The sequence below is a fragment of the Tupaia chinensis genome, unplaced genomic scaffold (assembly GCF_000334495.1).
Source record: "Tupaia chinensis unplaced genomic scaffold, TupChi_1.0 Scaffold000133_1, whole genome shotgun sequence".
NCBI lineage: Eukaryota > Metazoa > Chordata > Mammalia > Scandentia > Tupaiidae > Tupaia > Tupaia belangeri.
In genome coordinates, this window is record NW_006159602.1 from 1,527,627 (window position 1) to 1,545,055 (window position 17,429).

At 40.9% G+C, this 17,429-nt stretch overlaps 2 pseudogenes; one reads left to right on the forward strand and one right to left on the reverse strand.

The window, feature by feature from the left end:
- Window positions 1–1,475: 1,475 nt before the first annotated feature.
- Window positions 1,476–7,244, forward strand: LOC102480081 (60S ribosomal protein L7-like 1 pseudogene; annotated as a pseudogene).
- Window positions 7,245–11,176: 3,932 nt separating this feature from the next.
- On the reverse strand, window positions 11,177–12,168 carry LOC102494444 (UMP-CMP kinase-like; annotated as a pseudogene).
- Between the last annotated feature and the right edge of the window lie 5,261 nt (window positions 12,169–17,429).

The following is a 17,429-nucleotide window of genomic DNA, read 5'->3' on the forward strand; positions in this document are numbered from 1 at the left end:
CCTATGCTAGTAGTTTACATGGTACTAAAAAGAGTTATGTTTTATTGAGCCTTTAATTTGAGGCAAGATTTTTAATCTGCATTTTTTTTTGGAGAGGTTTTCACTATAGGGCGTGTGCACTCGCCAGACAGACAGAGAGATAGAGACAGAAAGTGAGAAATCACCCCCCAGGGGGGGATGGCCACACTGCAATCCCTCCTCCTCCATGCTCCTCTCGGGATCTTGGGCACACACACACACGCACTCTTGGTGTGAGTTTTAAGCCACCAGGTCTGGGACACGAACTGCGGTCGACTACGTGGGAGTCCAGCGACATAGCCATTACGCTAACTGCTGGTCCCCTTAATCTACATTATTGTGATTAATCTTCACAACCTAGGAGTTAGGTACTACTGTCCTTTTCTTCCCAGCAAAAGAAACGGAAGCTCATAAAGGTTACAGACTCACCCAGCATCACAGGATGGCAGAGCTGCGATTCAAACTATCACCACTACAGGTGAAAACTGAAGGCAGGAAAAATTAAGTGACTTGCTCGAGATCACATAATCAGAGATTTTAAAGTTGTAGGGGTGAAGTTTTGGGGTATTGGCTACTGGAGGGATGTTGTTCATGCTAGGCAAAAGAGCCCACCAAAGATGTACATTCCTAATCCCTGGAACCTTGAATAGGTTGTGTTATTTGGCAAGGAAAGAAGGTGGCCGGTCAGCCCACCTGATAAGGAGATCATTTAGTATTATCAGAGTGACTGCAACGCTCTTAAGAGTGAAAGAAGGAAGCAGAAAAGTCAGCTTTGACAATCTAAAGACACTACTCTGCCAGCTTTGACAGAGGAGGAAGAGGCATGAGCCAAGGAATGCAGATGACCTCTGCAAAAGGCAAGGAAACATTTTCCCTTACAGTCTCCGGAAGGAAAGCAGCCCTGCTCACACCTTCGCTTCAGACCAGTAAAATCCATTTGAAATTAATGACTTCTAGAATTGAAAACATAATTTGTGTTTTGTTTTTTTTTTTTTTTTAAGAGAGGTCTTTGCTATAGGGTGTGTGTGCTCACCTAAGAGAAAGAAAGAGACAAAAAGTGAGAAATCATCCTCCAGGGGGTATGGCCACAGTGCAATCCCTTTTCCTCCATTCTCCTCTTGGGATTTTAAGCTTGCAGGCATACACATCCGGCGTGAGTTTTAAATTGCTGTGTCCAGGACTAGAATCGCAGTCAACCACATAGGAGTCCAGTGACATAACCATTACACCATCTGCTGGTCCCTAATTTTGTGGCTTCTAAGACACCAAGGTGCCTTTTAAGATGCTGAGTTTGTGACAATTAGTTGCAGCAGCAATAAGAAACCAATACATCCAAACAAAGGGAAGGGGAGCATCTATAGAACTAAACACTGCCAAGGTTCCAAAAAGAACTGTGGTATTTGGCTGAGATCACTTAGAGGGGTTCTGCTTCACCATTCCATGCAAACAAGTGCACCATGGAGAAGGAAGATATGAACAATGTTCTTGTAGAGGTAGGATAATGTACTCATACCACAAATCTGAAGAAAGTGACCACTTTTACTGTTTTAACAAGTTATAACATCTATAAATAAAGAGATACAACACTTTTTGAAATCTATAGATATAATCTATGTCAATATCAGTACATTTTAGTATTTTTAAGTGTTTTTTCCAGTGTGCGTATTGACTTTAACATATGTATTTGAGGAAGAGTTTATTTCTGTCTATAACATTTCTCAAATACGATGGTACTTTTAGTTATAAATCACAGTAATGTTTTCTACAGTGTTGAGGGTTTGTACTATAGAAACATCAATCAGTTTTGATGGTAGAGACTGATAGGGAAATGTGTTTGATCTGATAGGATAACTATGTTTAAGAAAAGACCAAGGGGGAGCCAGCAGGTGGCATGGTGGTTAAGGGAGCTGAACTTCCAAATGGCCAATTACAATCCCAGTCCCAGACCTGGCAGCTTGTTTTCTCACTCTCTCTCTCTCTACCCCTCTCTGCTCAAATTAAAACAAATAAATAAAGTTAAATAAAATATGTAAAAAAAAATAAGATCAAGGATATTGCCAAAGACTCTGAGAACCAAAACAATCATTTGACTGCCTCGTCTTAAGATTATAGTCAGTTCCTGTCAAGTTGATGATTACTTTTCTATTTATTAAGAAGTTTTTGGCCCAGTCTTGGTTTAAAACCTTGGCACAGGCAATAGGATACCAATATGCTCTCAGGACCTGACCAACCGGAGGGCTTGGAGGAGAGGATCATGATATGCTGAGGCCCCGTGAAGGGTGCTTGCCTGTCTCTCCCTTGATCACATGAGTGCACACAGCACGTGCTCATAAAAAACCTAATTAGTTTAAAAAAAATGTTTCCAGAGAGCATGTATGCTCCAGAGAGAGACAAGCATATACAGAGAGAGAGAGAGAGAGAGCACCTCCTTACCCCCATTTTCCCCGTGAGACGGTTACACTGTTAACCCTCTCCTCCATCTCTCCCTCCTTTTGGGATTTTGGGCACACACGTACCTGGCATATTCTTCATGTATGGGTTCTGGAATTAGAACAGCAAAGTTGGCCATGTGGGATCCAGTGTCTTAACCATCATGCCACCAACGGACCTAGTAAATAAATTTTTAAAAATTGGTTTATTTCCTCATACTTAGTAGCACAGAAAGAAGTGGATAATGAGGACTGGAAAAAGGGATCTCAGAGTAGATGATCCATCCATATATCTGGATTAGGTAAATTAAATATCACATATTTTTTAACCTACAGTGAACATTTTTCCCCAAAACAAGCTGTATTATACTCATCTGCCTCTAAAAGGCCAATTTAAATGAATAAACATCTTGAAGCAAATTGTCCCTCTGAAGTTGACCAACATTCTTTAGAAACTTATTTTTCCCCTGCATTTTCACGTCCCAGGATATTTCATGTCAGGATGTAAGTGGGGTTTAAATTTCATTTTGCCATGAATGTTTCAGGATTGCTTTCTTTGGTATAGATGATTAATTGCAAGAGTATTTTTCTTGATGTAAATAAGACTTTTTTATTGTTTTGTTCTTTCTGTGTCTGAGGAGGAGACATTCAAAGCAATTTTACCTCCTGTTGTCTCCCATCCTGCTGCTCTTTAGTTTTTTAAAGATGTGGCTGCTTCTCAAGGTTCCAGTACCTATGCTTGCCTGGTGGGCTACTACTCGACAGGGACAAAGATATTTCAAATCTTGGACACAGACATTCTTGAAGAACTGAAACATTCCATTTAGGAGACCAAAGCTGCTTTAACGAAGAACTATGCCAATATAACTCCAGAGAAACTTGAAATCTTTCTAAAGGTAAGAGATGCGGGAATTTTATTTTGGAGCTAAACATGTGCTGGCTATGTGAAAGAGTTGTAAATAGGCTTTCTAAAATGATTTCTAGGGACCAGCAGTTAGCGTAATGGCTATGTCACTGGACTCCCACGTAGTTGACCACGGTTCGCGTTCTGGACCCGGTGGCTTAAAACTCACGCCGGGCGCATGTGCGTGCATGCCCAAGATCCCGAGAGGAGAACGGAGGAGAAGGGATTGCCGTGTGACCATCCCCCCTGGGGGGTGATTTCTCGCTTTCTGTCTCTATGTCTCTCTCTGTCTGGCGAGCGCACGCGCCCTAAAGCGAAAACCTCTCCAAAAAAAATTAAAAAAAGAAAAAAAGATTTCCAATGTGTTTAACCCAAACTTACATAAATAATAGAACTGTTTTTCTTTCATCTTTAGAGAAATGGAGGGAAAAATAAGTCCTCTACTCGGAGGAGACAGAAAAACAACGGTAACTAAATACCAAGTGGTTAGATGATTACAGGTAAAAGGGATAATACAAAGTAGACATTGTAAGGACATCGGACCTCCAAGAGATATTGTCAGTAGAGAATCATTTGTTTTGGAGTAACTCTTCTACTAATTATAAAGCAAACTGAAACATTACCAAAAGAAAAAAAAAAGAGAAAAGAAAAGAAAAGAAAAAAGACAAATAAACAAAGCCCCTAGAAAACAAAAAGCAAAAACTGTCTGAAAGCACAGGGGTAAAGGAAAGCTGACAGGATTCGAACAGAAATGAACACTGAATGAAAACAAATGAGCTAAGTTCCAAATTTACCTGTTTTTTCTTCTGTGGGCACTTTGCAGTTAGCTTAGTAAGGGAAAATGACCCCAAGTATTACCATCCTAGTGTGACGCTCTCTTTCTTCTTGTGGTCAATGAAATGAGAGGCAGAGGCTGCAGGCGAGTTTTTTTGTGTAACCAGTTACAGAGAGCCCATCAGCAGGTACCACCAAAGTGTTCCTAAAAGTGGGACATGTTCTCTGTATTTACAGGCATGAGATACAAGCAGATGCAAATCATTCCCCACTGCCATCAATCACAGTCAGCTGCTTTCCCTGAGTAATTACCCATTCCTGGTTTCTCATCTGGCCATGTCTCAAACAGATCTCCCTATATCCCAACACTTGGTCAGATTTTTCACCTTAGAAGCCTTAATTTCAAAATGGCTGCCGTTCTGCTAAACCTTAAAGTGACCAGCCTCACTAGCAGAAAGCAGTAATCTTATTGGTTGATGAGACAAGTCAGAATCTGGAAGCTCCAACAGTGGTAGAAATTTGAGGAGAAAACCTCAGAGAAAAGAAAACTTCAGGAGTTTCTTCTTAGTTGCCTTTGCTAGTTCTCCTCTTTTTCATAATCTTTGAATACTTTTTTCTATTTATACTGACTTCCTTCATGGTTCTTCTAATTCGTGGCCATACATGTCATCTAAATGCTAAGAACTCCCAAATTTATATCTCCAGGCAAAGCCTTTCTCACAAATTCAGAATGTGTGGCCACCTGTTTATTTGAAATTGCTACTTGAATGTCTAAAAGACATCCCATACTCATTTCCAAAATTGAACACTTGCTCTGTAAAAACCTGCTCCCCTCCCCAGACACCTCCACCCCAATTACTACAGCCCTCCCTAACTCAGTTGATGAAAGCTCCATTCATTTACTTGCTCTGTGAAAAGTCTGTTAAGTCACTCGTGACTATGCTCTTTCTCTTAAACTCACTCTCCACCCCTCTTACCCCCACCCCAAATACATGTGTGCTCTTTGGAGAGAGAAAGACACACAGACACAGAGAGGGGGAAAGTGAGAAACCACCCCCAAAGGGAGATGGCCATACCTCAATCCCTTCTCCATTCTCCTCTCAGGATTTTGGGCATGCACACACATGTTGCTGGCATGATTTTTGGGGACCTGAAACATGGTTGCCCATGTGGGAATCCAGCACCTTCACCACTACACTATCTGCTGGCCCCTAAACTCACTTTTTTTTTTCCTTTTTAAAACAATTACTGAAATTTCTAATTTAAATATATAACTATTGTTTAATTTCTGACAAAATAGGCTTTAAAACAAAAACTGTTCGAAGAGACAAAGAAGGGCACTATATGGTAGTAAAAGGCTAATCCATCAAGAAGATATAATGCTTATAAACTCACTTTTAAAACTCAGAAAATCCTGTTAGCTGGGCCTTTAAAAATGCATGAAATATGTCGGAGTCTGACAGCTTCACATCATCTCCACTACTTCCATCTAGCTCACTAAGCCACCACTGGGTCTCCTCTGGAGTCTCCTTATTCCTTTCCTTCTCTCTTCTCTTACTCTGCCCTTAGCTTTATTCCAGCCACCATGCTTACTGTTTCTAGAATATTCCAAGCTTTTACCTTAAATGTTTGATCTAGTTGTTTCCTCTTCTTATGATGCTCTTTACCCAAACACTTGTTTAGCTAACTTTTTCACTACCTGCAAGTCTTTGCTCAAATCTTATCTATTTTTTTTTTCCTTTTTAAAGAGATTTTTGCTACAGAGCATGTGCACTTACCAAAGAGATAGAGAGACAGGAAGCAAGAAATCACCCCTAGGGGATATGGCCACACCACAATCCCTTCTCCTCTGGATCTTGGACACCCACGCACACGTGCCAGGCATGAGTGTTAAGCCACTGGATCTGAGGCTTGAACCATGGTCAACTACATGGGAGTCCAGTAATGTAACCATTATGCCATTTGTTGGTCCCTTAAATCTAATCTTTTAGTGAGGCTTCCCCCTTACTATCTCCTCACCAACACTCCTTTCCCACCTCACTGTGCTCCTCTTGCCTCTTATCAACTCCTAACATAGTACATAATTTGCTTATATTTATTATTTATACCACCCTGCTGGAACCTCCGTTCCACCAGGACAGAGATCACTGTTTTGTTCACTAGTATATTCCTGTTATTTGGTAGATGTATATCGAGTGGATGAAGGCACAATTTGCAAGTTATCATTGGCATACACAAGCTTACTGACTGTATTTATCATTACTCTATTCCTGTATTAGTGTGTGAGCCCCTAACCCAAACAGAGAAAGAAGAATTTTCCTATACTGCTTTAAGGGAAAGTAAATTTAGAGTAGCACCGCAAAGGTGGCGGAGCCAGAGCAAAGGGGAAAGATCCCTTTCGTTCCAAAAAGTCTCCTGATAAAGAGAAAAGCTTATCAAGCCCTAAAAGCCAACCAAGCAAAGCAAGTACTTTTGGCAAGAAAAAGAGCAGAGGAAAGAGAGAGGGCCCAGACTTAAGCGACAGGAATTGTTCTTAAATGATTCCTGGCAGCAGAAGCGTGACATGATATGTCTCTGATGACTTGAAGTGAAACCTTGGAAATGCCTTGGACATGCCACACAAACATTCACTGGCCTTTGTTGTGCGCATCAACAGGACTGATGGGGTGAGTTCAGTGGTGCAGAAGACCAGCGCAAGACTGTGTCTAAAGAAAATTCTCAGTGATGTTTTTGCCAAAGTCACTCCTCAAAGCCTAAAAATAGTGAAAGCTTATGTAACCTGGGGATTTCCAAATCTGAAATCTGTCCGGGAACTCATCTTGAAAAGTGGGCAAGCCAAGGTCAAGAATAAGACCGCCCCTCTGACAGACACCACCAGTGATCGAGGAGCATCTAGGGAGGTTTGGCGTCATGTGTTTAGAAGACCTCATTCATGAAATTGCCTTCCCGGGGAAGTATTTCCAAGATATCTCATGTTTCTTCTGCCCTTTTCACCCTTCGGTGCCCGTCATGCCACCAAGAACCAAGTGGGCTTCCTCAAGGAGACGAGCCCACCTGGCTCTCGGGGTGAACGCATCAAACAGCTCCTCCGCCAGCTGAACAAGATCCAGCATATCTGAAAACACAGTGTGTTGGAAGCATGTGCATTTGGCTTTTTTAATTGTATCTTCAGAGAAGATTCTCATGTCCAATTTCAGAAACTAGAAAGGAAGAATCTGGAAAACACAGTAGCTTATGTTCGTAACAGGAACCCTCTCATCACAGCCCAGTTGCAAAGAAGAATTCCAGCCTTTTCCATGTTGGCCACTCCCTTCTCTGAAATTCAGTATATGCCAGGGAGGAAGGAAGCCTGCTTCATCACATCTATCCTGGGCTTTAATGTTGGTGAATGAATAACCCAAACTTGTACAAAGTTCCCCCCAGACTCCCACAGGAGTGGACCAAGCTTGGTGCATACTTGAAACTGGGGGTTTCTAGGGCCTTGTTTTGAGACTTAAAATACAGTTTTAAAAAGCACACACACACACACAAAAGACTGTAAATTTAATCAAATGATTTCTTCTTTTTTTAATTTCAATTTGTGGAAGCTGATTTTTTTTCTGTACAAAATGGGATAATTCCCTTAAGAAATAGAAGTAAAAGTATTTGGGATTTTAAGAACTCCTTTTTATTTGTGCCATCTCTATTAACCACAATAGGTGAGTTGTTTTATTTTGCATTTTTGTATTTGTATAAACAAATCTAGTGTTTTTGGATGCCAATCATTAACATTTTTTTTGGGGGGGGGGAAAGGTTTTTTGGGTTTTTTTTTTTGTGTTTTTTTTTGTTTGTTTGTTTTTTTTGCTATAGGGCGCGTGCACTCGCCAGAAAGACAGAGACATAGAATAGAGACAGAAAGCGAGAAATCACTCCCCGGAGGGGATGGTCACACCGCAATCCCTTCTCCTCCATTCTCCTCCCAGGATTTTGGGCACACACGCACATGCGCCCGGCGTGAGTTTCAAGCCACCGGATCCGGGATGCGAACCGCGGTCAACTACATGGGAGTCCAGCGACATAGCCATTATGCTAACTGCTGGTTCCGAACTTTTTTTCATAACATGGAACTTTGTCTACATGAGCCATAACCACTTGATCTTGCCTATTCAAACTCTGCTTTTATTTTAAGATAACACTATAGCAATACTTGCAACTTCCCATATAATTTGTGTTTTCGAGTATTTGTCTCTTCCATAACAAGTTCTACGTGCATTTTCTCTTTAGAAGCTGGCCTCAGCAAGGGTTTTTTCACTTAGACTTCCTACATACTGGTGACATGAGTGGCCGAGCTGCGCCAGTCCAATTGCCCAGGACTCCTGACAGAGAACTATAATGTACACAAGATTTTCTGGAACGCAGCTAGAACCTACATACAAAAATTTCTGGTTAAAAACAAGTTACCAGGGCCAGCTGGTCACACGGTGGCTAAGGAGGCTGGATTCCACACATTTGACATTGTGGTACTAGTCCCCAACCCAGCAGCTTGAGAAACATGCTGGGCACATGTCCATGTGTGCCCAAAATCCCAAGAGGAGATATGGAGATGAGATTGTGGCAGGGCCATCCCCCATGAGGGTTGCTTTCTCACTTTTCTTTTCTTTCTTTTCTTTTTTTTTTTTTTTTTGAGAGGTTTTTGCTATAGGGCATGTGCGCTTGCCAGACAGACAGAGAGAGATGGAGAGACAGAAAGCGAGAAATCACCGCCCAGGGGGGATGGTCACGCCGCAATCCCTTCTACTCCATTCTCCTCTCGGGATCTTGGGCACGCACACACACTCGTCCAGCGTGAGTTTTAAGCCACCAGGTCCGGGATGCGAACCACAGTTGACTACATGGGAGTCCAGCAACATAACTGCTGGTCCCGCTTTCTCACTTTTCTTTCCTGTCTGCTCTCTGTTTCTCTGCAATGCCAATGACCCAATAGTTTCTCTTACTAAAAATAGGCCGCATATTCTCAGTTATGACAGAGAATATGATGACTGCAAATTCTCAGCAAGATGATTCTATTTGCTTAGAAACCATCCTCACTTGCTCATTTTAATAAAATAACTAGGAGAGCCTTAGATTCCAGGGACCCACATGAGGTAAAAGTTTTGGGTCTGAATGTCACCATGGCCCATGGCTTCTGCTGCTGAGGAAAATGACAACAGGGATCTGAACTCTTCCTCCCTTGGTACGTAGGCTGGCAGTGCTCACCAGTGCCCTGCTGAATGGCAAGTTGGCATACAGTTGGGTTCTCCCAGCCCCAGTGAATCATCCATCTCTCGGCCTGGCAGTAGGAAGCCTAGATTCGGACAGTTCGGCAGCATTCAATGGTCCTGATTAACAAGTTAGGGTCAACTGTTTGATCAGTATCTTTTGATGTCCTGCCAATTTTTAGCTTGTTGGGATAGAATTAAATACCAACCAACCCAAAAATGGAGATAGCCCTCAATTTATAGTTTGCCAAAGAGTCAATGAGCCTTTTTTTTTTTAAACAAATTTTTATACCATTTTTTGGGCCAGCTGGTGAACCAGTGGTGTGTTGGTTAAGGTTGCTGAATCCCACGTGGCTGGCCATGCCATTCAAATCCCAGACCTGGTGGCATGAAAAACACATTGTGCACATGTGCGTGCATGCCCAAAATCCCAAGAGGAAATAGAGAGGGGATTGCAATGTGACCACCTTCCATTGGGGGTTGCTTTCTCTCTCTCCCTCACCCCCTTTGGCAAATGCACTTTCACAACTGAAAAAAAAAAATACCCCCTCCAAATACATTTTTTAAAATATTAACTAAGAGTTAAGGGAAACTGAATTTATATGTTGAGTGTAGACCTGACTTCAAATGGGCATGAATTCCTCACTTGCTGTAATGGCCTTTATCACTATCAGGCTGTTTAAAATATGACCATTGGTTGGGGCCGGCAGGTGGCATGGTGGTTAAGGGCACTGAACTCCCACATTGCTGACTATGGCTCGAGTCCCGGACCAAGTGGCTTGCTTTCTCACTTTCTCTTCTCTCTCTTTCTCGCTCTGTCCCTCTCTGGTCAAATTAAAATAAATAAGTAAATAAAGATAAATAAGATAATTCTTTATAACAACAAAAAAACCCCCGACCATTGGCAGCTAAGGGAACTTTTGTGCAAGCCTTATGAATAATTGTGAGACAGGCATAGCTTTTTGGGGGGTGGTGGTGGTGATATAGCTTTCTTATTCTCCTTTTATGTCGTTGAGAATAAAATTTTAATTTAAGAGCCATGGGGATATAGAAGGCATAAATTTGATTATGTCATTAAATATGTGTGTGTATTTAACATGTTTTCACAAAAGCAACCCCAAATCTGCAGCTTAGAGAAATGTTATTTGGTTAGATTTTGTGTTGTACCTAAGGCAGTAAATACCACTATGTATAGACTAAAGTTTCAGTAACAAGGACTGGCTCATCCAACAGTAACAGCAAAGGATTACTCAGACTTGACTTATGCTAAACAGCAAATGTCTCTGTTTCTTCTTTTCTTTTCTTCCATAAATAGGTGTTAGGAATGGTTATAGCAAAACCCACAAAATGTCCCATTTTACTCAATGATATATGATGATTCATTTTCCATATCATTGGCCACAAATTCACTTAAGGTTGGAAATTTTTAATCTGCAAGAAAAAGAAGAAATGGGAGCCCTAATCCTAACATATTGTAGTCACCATTAGGATATACATGCATACTGAAAAGATTTGTTCATAGAAGGCACAAACTGTAAAAGGGATATTCTTTTTAAATAAAAACAAAGAACTAGTTGATACCCTTCTTTGTTTCGTGAGCACCATAACTAAGATGAAGTTAAACCTGAATTCACTGTTTCTACCTGTGATTAAAAAAAAAGGCCATAAAATTTTTAATTAGTCTTACTATATACTCTAAAGCCATTACTTGAGATGTAATTATGAAATATTAAAATAGCCTTAAAAGGGGGTTGTGATAGCAGCTACCAAAGCAATATTTGAGCATGATTCCAAGGATGCTTTTAGGTTTAGAGTTAGCCTTCTTTGTCAAAAATCTTCACAACTTCATCAAAAACGTAATCAACAGACTCAGCAGACTTAGAAGCATCTACTTTTCTTTCTTTCTTCCTTCCTTCCTTTCTTCCTTTTTTTTTTGGAGGGGTTTTTGCTATAGGGCGCGTGCGCTCACCAGACAGAGAGAGACAGAGAGACAGAAAGCGAGAAACCCCCTCCCAGAAGGGATGGCCATGCCACAATCCCTTCTCCTCCATTCTCCTCTCGGGGTCTTGGGCATGCACGCACACGTGCCCGGTGTGAGTTTAAGCCACTGGGTCCGGGACTTAAACCGTGGTCAACTACGTGGGAGTCCAGCGACATAGCCATTATGCTCACTGCTGGTCCCAGAAGCATCTATTTTCTTGACTTTCCCCACTTCTTCATCTAAGTCAGTAACTGGCTCGGATGACTGAGGATAGGTCTCAATTCTCTTTTCCGAGCTCTCTCTGTTGTCATCACTCGTACCACTACTCTCTCCTCTCTCAAGGCATCGTTCAATACAGATCTCGCTATTGCAGTCAAAAAACAGAATGAAGATGCATCTACTTTCCCATGCATGGTCTTGTTCCAACCTTGAAGGCTGTCCTGCTTTCTTGGAAACCCATTGATCAAGAATTTATTCTTCTAAGCACTGGCAACCATTGAGTGATCCATTTCCCTCTTCAATAAACTGATGGTTATCTCAACTGGCACAATCTTTGCTTCTTTAATGTACTTTTTAATGAGTTCACCATACTGTGAATTTGAGTTCTTTCTTTCATCACAAAGTTCTCCTGCAGAGAGCTATGTGTAGCCGGATTTTTGGAAGATGCGGGGGCACTGGGTTCCCTTGCTGTGCCGGGATCTTGGAGGATGACACAACCAACGGCTTCATTAGATGAGGAGGGCAGATGAGACGCAGCCGGCAGGTCAGCAGCTGGAAGTAAAGGCCCAGGACGTGCAGCAGCCGGAGGTGCCAGCTGCTCAGCATACCCAGAAGTGCTAGTTCCTAATTTCCAGTTGGTTTTTAATCATTTTTAATAGCCAGTACTTAAACTTTAGTTGTAGACTTTTTAAAAAAGGGTTTAGACTAATGTGCTATCAGTTATTAAAGAGAAGATGAGAGGCAAGAGTCATCTTCCAACGATTTAAATGTGATTTAATTTTTGCCTTTAGGTAAAAATCCTTCTAAAATTACTCATTCATTTACCTAGTAATAATAGCAGTTCAGAGTATCTTTGGTCTTGCTTGGATTACTCTTGTTTGGTTTGTTTACAAGTTTTGGAAAAAACTGAAAAAGAGCTCACTTTCAAAATGTTCTATCATGAAGGAAGAATGCCATCTGGGAGCAATTCTTCATATGTCTGGCCTTCTCTCATAGAGAAATAAAAAAGCACATCTCAAACTTCTTTTTTAAAGTAGTGGGACGAGATGATACAAAAGAGAAGAAACACGTTTTCTTCATTAACTTGCCATGTGAGTCACAGCCACAGTAAAGTTTTATAATATTATTTTATTTTGAATATAATAAATAACTAAACATTATAAAATCTCAACTGTGCTTATTGAATCTTTCCTTTCCAACAACTTTCATTATGTAATATTTGATATATTCAAGGTCATTTATATAATTATAACTTTAAAAATAATAAACTTCCAGAGCCAGCAGGTGGTGTAGCGGTTAAGGTGCTGGATTCCCACATAGCTGATAATGGTTTGAATCCCAGACCTGGCAGCTTGAAACTCACTCCAGGTGCATCTCCCAAGAGGAGAATTGTGGAGAAGGGACTGCAGTGTGGCCATCCCTCTGGGGGAGAGTAATTTCTCATTTTCCCTCTCTCTGTCTCTGTCTCGCTGGCGAGTGCACACACCCATCCTATAGCAAAAAGTCTCTCTTAAAAATAATCATAATAAACTTCCATGAACTTAGAAAGCAGAAATTATGCTAATATAATTGAAGCTACCCATATGTACCTCCCCAATACCATCCTTTTGGCTTCCCAAGGCAATAGCTTTATTCATCCACCCGGCTGGTGCATAGCAAACAAGTTATTTTCCAAAGCAATTGCTTAATGTCTGCTTTCACTAAGAGTGCTGATTTCTCTAGATTTTCACTTTTACTTGATAATGTCAGATTTTAACTTTTTGCCCATCTAATGCGTGTAAAACGGTACCTCATGTTAGTTTTACTCTGCTTACTTCTCATTACAATGAGGCTGAGGACCTGTGTCTATGGCCATTCTTTCCATTTTTCTTTTATGAAATATCTCTTCATGAGTTTTGTCCATTTTTTCTACTGCATTAGTTCTCTTCTTAGTATTTTGTATGGCTTTTTAAAATTAACATTTTAATTCTTAATACCAATCTATTTTAAGTTGTATATGTTGTAGATATCACTTCCAGTTTGTAGTTCATCTTTCTACTCTTTATAGTAACCTTTGAGAAACAGAAGCTCTTAATTATAATGTAGTTCATCTGTTAGAATTAGCATTTTTTTCATCTTGTTTTGGAAATCCTCTAATGCCCTAAGGTGACAAAGATATTTTCTAATTAATGTACTTAACCAAATTAATTGAGGACCTGGCCTATATGACTGCTCTAAGCACTGCAGGAGTTATGAAATTAATATAGTTAGTATTAATAATAATTATTACATAATTATATTAAATAATTATTATTATTCTGTCTGACATTACAGAATATTGAATGCTTGTTGTGCGCCAGCTACTGTGCTGAATATTTTCAATAACTAAAACATATTGAGCAATTTTATGCTAAATATTTTACATGCACTATTTTATTTAATCCTATAATAACCTCAGAAGTAGGAAAATATACCATTTTACAGTTGATGCAATGTAGTTATGATAATTTTCCCAAGTCACTGAATACAGTTCATTTGAACACAGTGATACTTCTAAGTCATCCTTAAAAATTGTAAGAAAAACATGAAATAATCTGAATACACTTATAACTTACATTTTGAATTCCTGTTAGGTACAGAGCACTGATTTATGTTTTCTGGTGTTCACACTTGAGTGTGGGCAAGGATATACACATGAACAAGTATCATAACAAACAGCAAAGTACTTGGGATCAAAAGGAAAAAGTCTAGGTTCTGGCTGGAGACAGCGCCAAGAAGGTGACAGTGACCCGGGTTTGGACAGCTGATAGTGGAGCAGAGTGAGGAGGAGCCAAAGGCATAGAGACTGAGGGTTTGGACAGCTGATAGTGGAGCAGAGTGAGGAGGAGCCAAAGGCATAGAGACTGAGGGTTTGGACAGCTGATAGTGGAGCAGAGTGAGGAGGAGGGGCCAAAGGCATAGAGACTGAGGGTTTGGACAGCTGATAGTGGAGCAGAGTGAGGAGGAGGGCCAAAGGCATAGAGACTGAGGGTTTGGACAGCTGATAGTGGAGCAGAGTGAGGAGGAGGGGCCAAAGGCATAGGGACTGGAGGAGCATAGGGAGGGGTGGATTCCCAAGTGATCCATAGGACAAAAGAGGTGAGGTTGACAACACAAGGTTTGGCAGGCACAGAAGGGAGGTGAATCTTAGGTGAAAGCAGGGTCATGGGAGACTGAGAAAGTGCAGGCTCTAAGGTTCAGCTGAGAATTATTTTGGAGAAAGGAGAAACTCCAACGGTCTTGTGATGCTCAAAGTCTATGAATCATTAAGGACAAAATTTCTGGGTTTTGGCCACTGTGTGAGACATGGAAATAATAAGAAAGGGGATTTAGCCGTCCCGAGGTTCCTCATGGAACTGTAGAGGGGGATGAGATCATCTAAGATAGGTTTACAACGTCCACTCAGGTGCTCGGGGCTTAAAAGATGAAAAACCACTGTGCAGCATTATGCTACAGAAGACGTCAAAGCCTTCATCTTTTGGTATGATTGCTCGAGGCAGAGTGAGGAGGAGGGGCCAAAGGCATGGAGATGGAGGGTTTGGACAGCGGTTAGTGGGGCAGAGGGAGGAGGAGGGCCAAAGGCATAGAGACTGAGGGTTTGGACAGCTGATAGTGGAGCAGAGTGAGGAGGAGGGCCAAAGGCATAGAGACTGAGGGTTTGGACAGCTGATAGTGGAGCAGAGTGAGGAGGAGGGGCCAAAGGCATAGGGACTGGAGGAGCATAGGGAGGGGTGGATTCCCAAGTGATCCATAGGACAAAAGAGGTGAGGTTGACAACACAAGGTTTGGCAGCCACAGAAGGAAGGTGAATCTTAGGTGAAAGCAGGGTCATGGGAGACTGAGAAAGTGCAGGCTCTAAGGTTCAGCTGAGAATTATTTTGGAGAAAGGAGAAACTCCAACGGTCTTGTGATGCTCAAAGTCTATGAATCATTAAGGACAAAATTTCTGGGTTTTGGCCACTGTGTGAGACATGGAAATAATAAGAAAGGGGATTTAGCCGTCCCGAGGTTCCTCATGGAACTGTAGAGGGGGATGAGATCATCTAAGATAGGTTTACAACGTCCACTCAGGTGCTCGGGGCTTAAAAGATGAAAAACCACTGTGCAGCATTATGCTACAGAAGACGTCAAAGCCTTCATCTTTTGGTATGATTGCTTGAACAAGGGATCAGGCCAGGCAATATCTACCATGTTTTTAACTTTCTCCCATCAGGAAGAAAATAGCTGATATGTAGCATGAATACTACATGCTACAAAATTCTCTGTAGGGGTTTTTATTGTTAGTGTGTAATTTACATTTTACAAAGTAATACAGCACTTTCGTAACAACTGAATACATAACTAGGCATATTTATTTAGGAGCCAGAAAGTATATGAAGGAGTGTAAAGAATAAACAAAACTTGTAGAATTGAAAATGTAATAATTAAAATTTAGAAAAAATGAGTCAGCAAAGCTATAGGAGCCCAAGTAGATATATAAACATCAGCTGCATTTCTATACACTAGCAATGAACAACCTGCAAATGAAATGAAGAAAACAAATCCATTTACAATGTATCAATAAGCATAAAATAACTAGAAAGAAGTATAAGACTCATACACTGGTTTTTAAAAAAATATTGCCAGAGGGCACATGCACTTACCAGAGAGAGACAGAAACAGGGAGAGGGAGAAAATACCCTCCAATGGAGTGTGGTCACGCCACACTCCCTTCTTCATTTCTCCATCTTGTCTGGATTTGGGGCATGTAGGCACATGTGCCTAGCATGTTTTTCAAGCTGCTGGGGCAGGGATTTGAATCACATAGTTGGCCATGTGGGACATAATTTCCTTAACCACTAGGCCACAGGGCCAGCCCTTAACCTATATTATTAGTTCCACTACCTTATTAATTAACTGGAGCATCAAGTAAAATTCAAGTATTTTGCAATTAGCCAATTTAATTATAATATGTATATAATACGTATATTTAAGAAAAAGAGAGTAGAAATTTTAAAACAAATCCTCAGAACTCAAGATTATGACTATATTAGTTGATTGTTTTACTCTTCCCAAACTTGGCACAATTCAGTTCCTTATCAAATAGGTAAATGCTGTATTTTCTTTGTTTTTAATAGATATTTTTCATATTATAGAATTTTGCCATGTCACAATCCCCCTTCATCTCCAGCTGGAACTACAGATGTACACCGCCACGCCTTGTCTTTTTAGACAGCATTTAGCCATGCTGTCCATGTCACCTTCCTGACCATGACCCTCCTGCCTCAGGTTCACAAGTCACAGGGATTACAGGCTCAGCCATTGCACCTGGCATTTAGGTTGATCAGAAACTGAACCTGGTCCTTCCATGTAGCCCCACCCTGCAGAACATAAACGTCTTAGCAGTGATCCCAATAAATGCTGCATTTCTGTTGCCTGGTATTTTTTCTTTATTTCTCTCTCTCTTTCTCCCTGTTTTTTTTTTTTTTTTTTTTTTTAAGTTTTTTTTTTTTTTTTTTTTTCCCATAGGGTACATGTACTTGCTGGACAGAAACAGAAAAAGAGAAGGTGAGAAATCACCCCTCAGAGGGGATGGCCACTTTGCAATCCCTTCTCCTCCATTTTCCTCTCCATGTTTTGGTCACACACACATACACACCAGAGAGAGTTTTAAACTGAGACTCAAACCATGATCGACCAGGTGGGAGTCCAGTGCCTTAACCTTTACCCCACCTGCTGACCTGCCTGGTATTTTTACTCAAGTTGTTCGACTCTCTGACTATATACTTGTACAAATTATTGCTCACGGGAAAACCTTAGGTTGTTGGAAGACTCATGATGTGTTTTTCTGTTTTTCTACACAAAAAAGT